Source organism: Puma concolor, chromosome A2 (genome assembly GCF_028749965.1).
Source record: "Puma concolor isolate L17-30 chromosome A2, mPumCon1.1.hap2, whole genome shotgun sequence".
NCBI lineage: Eukaryota > Metazoa > Chordata > Mammalia > Carnivora > Felidae > Puma > Puma concolor.
Window position 1 is genome coordinate 94,556,699 of NC_141668.1, and position 7,031 is coordinate 94,563,729.

The following is a 7,031-nucleotide window of genomic DNA, read 5'->3' on the forward strand; positions in this document are numbered from 1 at the left end:
CTGGTGATGGGGACCGGCTGGCTGGGATATACTGTTTCTGGTCAAGGGCAGCATTGACAGGGACAGGAAAGGGACCTACATTTCTGCTTGCTGACCTGGGACCCTGGCAGGAGCGGCTCCATCCTGGGCCTGGAGATGTATGTCAGCAGGTGACCATTGTTCACCTTTCCTCTACTCTTCCTGCTGTGGGGTGTGCCTGCTCTTCTCTAAGTGGCACTAAAGGTCATATTTCTTAAAAGATGCTCCTGTTTAAAGAAATAATAGGGAAAACTCTTCAGCAAGAGAGAAAGAGTAGCCACCCTTATGTGGAGAGTGGAGGGTTCTGATCAGGACCCCACTGACTCCAGGAAGAGAGAAATTACACTGCACTTGAGGGAGCAGGACGTCTTGTCTCCCCAGATCATCCCGCTGTTGCATGAATGAAGCTGCTGTGATGGCTCCAGACCTCAGCCCCAGGGGAGAGGCGGCTGGGTCACAGCAGGTGTGGACTCAGGCAGACCCTGTGCAGAGGGCCAGGTGCTGAAGCTTGGACCTGCTCGGTTAACCTCTGAGAGGCTGGCGTGCTCGCCTCACCTGGGGCAGCTCCCCTCCGCCCAGCAGAGAGTCTGAGATCTCGTCCAGTGTGACCGCTTCCCTTGGTCACGTGGAATAAATGGATGCAGACATGATGTCAACTTTCGGTGAATGGGACAAGCCCGAAAGCCCAAAAGAGGAAAGATATTTGTATATTTTGATAAGTGGACTGTCCATAAAATATTCTTCCTTTTTTCTTCCATTTACATGTTTATAACACTTTGTGTTGAATCCACATTTTTTCTAAAATTTATTTCTCATTCGTTAGATTAATAATCCCATTTTTTAAAAATTAAATCATGGGTAGCATCCTGGACATTCATACTTTGCTACAGAATCACAGAACTTTAAACACTTCAAGCTGAAGAATAAAACCCTCATTCCAGATGCCTCGTTGTTTCTCATCTTTAAAGATGAGAGAACAGCTCCCAAAAGCAGGTGATTCCTTCAATATAACAAGATCATGAGCAGCTGAGGCAGGATTCTAACCCCCGTCCCTCCTCAGTACCGTGAACACATCACATTGAGTGGACCTGTCATTTCTAATTCTGTATCTACATCAGAGCACCCATTACATCTCAACGCTGGGACCAGGCCCTTTTTCAAACATAAACATTACTTTCGTAACCATTGAGAGTTGTAAAATTCTGTGAGGCACACATTAGTATTCCTAGTCAACAGATGACGACCGTCAGGCTCCTTAAGACATTCCTCACATTGGACTTTGGAAAACAACTGAGCAAATCTGATAATCATTGAACCAGCTTTATTAGAAGAAATTAGGATCAGTTATGTTGGTCTGCATTGGACCCTTCTCAAAGGTAAATGTGTGTGTGTGTGTGTGTGTGTGTGTGTGTGCACTCATAACAAATTAACTTGATAGAGAATTTCCTCCTCAAGTAAAAAGGCAGCCTCACAAAGGTTGTCAGATTTACAGGAAAGTGCAAAATGCAATGCAATATTTGGACATAAACTACAATGATTTTGTTGTTTACCTGGAATTCAGGGAAATGTAAATCAAATCCACATTGAGCTAGCACCTCACACCTGATAGATGGCTGTAATCAGAAAGAGTACAATAACAGGTGTCATCGCAGAAGTGGGGAAGGGAGGAAGGGCAGGGACTCTGGCTGACCATCCTCTGCTCAGGGACCACATGAAGGGGACACGAGGCTGTCGCAGGAAGAGCTCCAAGAGCAGACTGTCCCAGGCAAGCGTGAGTGTCTGCGGTCCCGGAAAATCCCTGCTGGGCCAGATGGGGCATGGTTTCAAAATTAAGAAAGTATAAAACTACCATCACCTAGAGCAGAAAGAGAATCCTTAAAACAAGAAAAGTAGTGAGAAATCTCCTCCACCAGAATGTTAAAGAAGCTATAAGCTACAGCACAGAAAAGAGGGCAGTATTGGCCCCAGAGTTTATTCATGAGCACAAGGTGCCCTAGAGGAGGGGGACGGGGGGAGAGAGAATGAAAAAATCTTAAATTGCATCCTGTGGGCTTAGTGTTGTTAGTGGTGATTACAATTTGTTAATATTCATATTTTTAAATTCACGTTGAGAGCGTTACTTAGCAAGATGTCAGTATAAGGGGAAAATGCAAATATACAATTTTTAAGGATTAGCAAAACTGTGATCTATAGTTGAATCCTCATCTCTAAAAATTACTCCCTTTGTAGATATCCACTGAGAAAAGTGAAAGCCATAATAACCCGGAACTCTGAGCACTCCTGGCATCTATGTTGTGGGATCAAACACCATTTCTTACTACGAGCACCAGGACTCAGGTGAGAAATGACTGAAACCAGAAATGACACAATAGTACAGAGTCACCACGTACGCGCCCGTCTCCATACAAACTACGTTTCAGGACAGCACAGAGCTGACGAACGACAGCTTCACTTCATGGGCTCAGGATCATTACATGAGGGAGAAATTAGAACTGGAGAAGGAGGGAATCGCCCTCCTGCAGCCCCTCATGAGACACTGGATTCGGACATGTGTCACCCGGGGGGAGGGGGTCACAGCTCCGTCACCTGCACTGGCGCTGCTCCCGCTGCCCTTCTGTATCCCTGTCCCCTCCTGACGTCCCTCTGTCTCCCTCACTGTGTCTAGCTCTTCACCTTTCTCATTTCCTGTTGCCGTCCATCCCTCTGCGTCTTTCTCTCCACATCTCCCTTTCCAGCTGGCTCTCCTCCTTCTTTATTTCTCTCTATCTCTCCTCTGTCTCCTCCTGATCTCTCCCTCTCTCTCTCTGTTTCTCTCTACATGTCTCTTATCTGTGTCTGCGTATCTGCCTCCCTACATCTGTTTGGCCATCTCTAACACCCAGTTTCTATTTCTATTTCTCTCTCTCTCTTATTGACTTTCCACTCTCTCTCTCTACCTCTCCTTCAATGGTCACAGTAGCTACTTGAAATTCTTCCTTATTCTGTGCATTTCCCTGTCTTCTGATGACCACTTCCTGTCCTCTCAGCACCCTCTTCATAGGAGCCTCTTTGTCCATCGTTCCTTCTTCACTCTGCTTCTCTTCTCTGTCCCCTGGGGCCTGTGGGATGCAGGCCTGTGGTCTGTGCTAAGGGGGCAGGATGGGCCCAAGCTCACAAATGTACGTTTACTCCTTCGGTGTCTCCTGATGATCGCACCTGCCACATATCAAGTGATCAGAACGATGATGGCAGTGATAGAACTGTCCCCAACATTGCGGCCCTGGGGGACAGGGTCATCGCATGCACACCTTATATTTCTATCAGCTGGTTGTGAGGTGTTACCTAGTGACAGTGTGAGAAACAGTCTATCATGAATTATTAGAATGTCCTACGATATCATGACCTTGAAATGGGTCTCTCTATGCTGTTTTGTGACCACAGTGACACAGATCAGTAGTGTTCATAATGACCACGTGCCTCTGTATGGAGAGTACTTGGAAAAAGGCTTAGAAGATGCTATATATTTAATATATGTGTATGAGATACCATATGTTTTAGAATATTATTATCAGGGTGTCAATAACACTGAATTACATACTGTGTTCCTTGCACAGAAGATTAGAAGAAACTCATGAACAGAATTCTCACGCAGTCTGGGCTGGGACATGGATGGGAACGTGACTTTATGCAAGTCACTACTGAACACACTGGACTAAAACAAGGGCTGACAGTGGGGGAGAGAGGAAGCCTCACTAGGGCCCAGTTCACTCTCCCGGGCCCGGTGCTGCTCGGGGCCGCCCGCAGCTTTCCAGAAACCAGCCCTGTCTCCTGCTGGTGCCGGGGCGGGGCTGGGCCAGGGCACTTTCCAGAAGAGTTGAGGGCAGCCCGGAAACCTCAGCCAAAGCTCCACATCCTGCCTGCCTTTCCCACGGGCTCCGTGGCTGCCAGGTGCACGCGGCCTGCAGGGACCTGCCCGTTCAGATGCCTCCACGTGTGGCCAGCCTTCCAGACCCGCTTGTCTGGTGAGCGGTCCAGTCGTGGGGTCCAGCCAGGGGCCCCAGCTCTCTGGGAAGCCGACGCTGTGATCTGACACATGGTGGCTGAGGGGACAGGTCCTTCTCAGCACAGAGCTGCCAAACAGGGACACTTTGGAGAATCTGAGTGACACCTCCTGAGTCTGTGAGGATTTATTACATTGACAAGGACAGAATGACAGCTCCAGTCCAAGCCCTGCCACTTGGAGGATGTGTGTCCTTGGAAAGTCACTGTGAATGGGAATAATAATGCCTACTCTGGAGACATCATCCACTAAGGGCAAGAGATACAGCCAAGGTGGTTGCTTTGTAAATAAATACGATCAGGCAGTCTTAAGTGTAATTCTTACGACCATTTGTTCCTTGTAATAACACGTCAAGGTACTTCTAACAACCACATCTGACAGATCAACTAATTGGAGTCTGAAGACATTTCATCTGCTCAGGGTCATGCAAGTCAGTCAAGGAGCCTTGACTCAAACCCAAGTCTAACAGAGTCCAAAACCCATCACAGCATCCACTGCATATAAGTAGAATTCCATGTTTCTTTTAAGTTTCTTTTAAAGCTCTAAAAAGTAAACAGCCATAAAGGAAATTCCAAAGAAGTTGCAGAACTCGAGAATTTCTCTCACATGCCAATAAGCAAACAGCATGAGCTATTCTTGAAGAGCAGTCATTCGGGTGACGGTGCTGGACTCCTGACCGTAGTAGAGATTCTTCTAGCACTGCTGAATTAGTAGTAGTTTGCTTTTTGTGATGACCAATAGTTTGGAGGTCATAACGGCAATCGTTGATCCCTTAAATGATACCAAATAACCTATTGAATGTCAAACACTGCACATATTCATTCCTTCCTTGCAAGCATAAGTAGGTATTACTCATCCCATTCTGCGGATGAGACAGAGGTGTATTTGAGCTTGCCTAGCTGAGAAAGAGCACAGCCAGAACTTCGAGTCGGCCAGGGTCTCATGGCCTGTGCTCTAAGTAAACTTCTTGGATGATTGCGATTCGGGGCTTAATTTCTGTCCTCAGTGAGCTGTTGCTTTGAATGCAAAATGTGATGTGGTTCTACTTCCCTCTTTTTCTCAATATTGTGCTTCCTGCTTAAAAACGGTGGTACTTTGCTTGTTACTTACGCTGACTTCTTGCACCCCCTGCTGGCCATTGCAGGTATGTCCTACACTTTATAATCCCTGGATTCCCAGCAAGTGAATTCTCTCACAGGAAAGACTCAGCTTAGTGAGTGGAAGAGCCCAGAAATACCAGGCAGGAGACCTCTTTTTCCCCTTGTGTACTCGGTGTGCTTGGGAGTTTTAGGTAGGCGGCTCCTTCTTGTAAAATCCCCATTTCTTCAGGCACAAGTGAGAATTGTCTGATATGTTTGGTGTCCTATGTACTTGTGAAATCTACGGAGAATTGCTTGTGAATAAATCTCTGCATATTACTGAGCACTTAGACACAGCAGGTGAAATGTGATGGTTAGAAAGACCTGTAACTGGCTCTGTCTTGATCACGTTTCTCCCCTCTTCTCAAACAACCTTTGCTTCTTTCACTAAAAAATCTTATTTTCTTTCCTGATTCCCATGGACTCCAAGTCAGAGACAAGGGTCATGCTTGGAGAGCTCAGAGTAGGTACTTGGGCTGAGTGTGTCTTTTCCCTTGCGTAGGACAGTACCAAGTACTACGGAGAGTGGCACAAATCCTCAGTCTTCTTAGTAACACTGTGCGGTAACTTCCTTGTTTTCTCTATGTATCTTTTTCCCACATGCAGATGCAGGAATGAGATGGTCTCCGGCAGAATCGCACACAACCATAGTTTCCATCAAGTCGATTGGTACTTTTATTGTGTGAAAACGTAGTCTTCTAGCTTTCATGGAAGGTTGCTGGAAGTCAACCTCATGTATCTTCACCTGGTGACAGAGAAGGTTGACTTTCAATTAGGACTCTGTGTGTCCCCTTCTTTGAGGGAACCCATTTCTCTCCTAGTCAAAGGACAAGCATGGATGCTGAGGGCCATAAAGGTGGATTCTCCAAAATCTTCTGTTTCATCCCCAGGATCGATGCTCCCCATCCTGCTCTGGGACCCCTGAGATTAACCCCAGTGGATTCCACTAATGGACATCTTTGCTCCGATTTCTATCCAATGTTGGCCAATAGAAACTGAAGTTCAAAGAACCATCACCATGTTACCAGACAAAAGCATTTCTTTTTGGGCACAAGATTTCCAATCCTGTGGATCCAGGCCCTGAAAGAAAAGAAACAAATTCCTCCAGTGGGTTAATCGGAATAAAAGGGAATGGCCACTCCCACCTACACCTCTTGGGTCCTGAGCATAACCTCTGTCCTGGGGTAGAGGGCTATATGTTGGCTCCAGGGGAGGATGCAGCCAACCCAAGGCCACCTGTCAGGGAGGGAGCATTGAGCTCACTCTGTTCCCACTTTCCAGCCTCCTCCTGACGCTTCCATTGACTGCTTCCAAACAGTAACCAGAGAATAACGAAAACCATCCATGTAGTCCATTAGGGTCTGCCTCGTAATGCCCAGGACAAGGTAAAGAGAGGTAGACCATTCATCCGCAGGAGCAAAAGGAAGAAATAAAGCAGATGGCCAAATAAGTGGGTCATGTTTCCCATTAAATAACTAAAATGGGAGCAGGGGGACCATTTTATCTAGTTTGTTTCATTTCAGTTTCCACAAAGCCACCAAGGACCTGTATCTAACAGAACAGGATGTGCCCTGTTCCTGCAGTAACAAAACAGGAAACTGGACAAGTTTTGCGAGATTATCATTAAATTCTGTGCTCTTCTGGCTGATGAACTAAGAAAGTAGCATGCAGATTATTTGTAATGCTTTTGTTCTTCGGTTACGTAGTGGATTCTGTGGTATTTGTTGACATATTAAGTAAGTCATCATCGTGTAAGTAGAATAAAATGAGTAACCTAAAAGAAGTCCACGTGTAGACAAATGATTATAGCGCTTTATTCACCAATGTCATGAGGA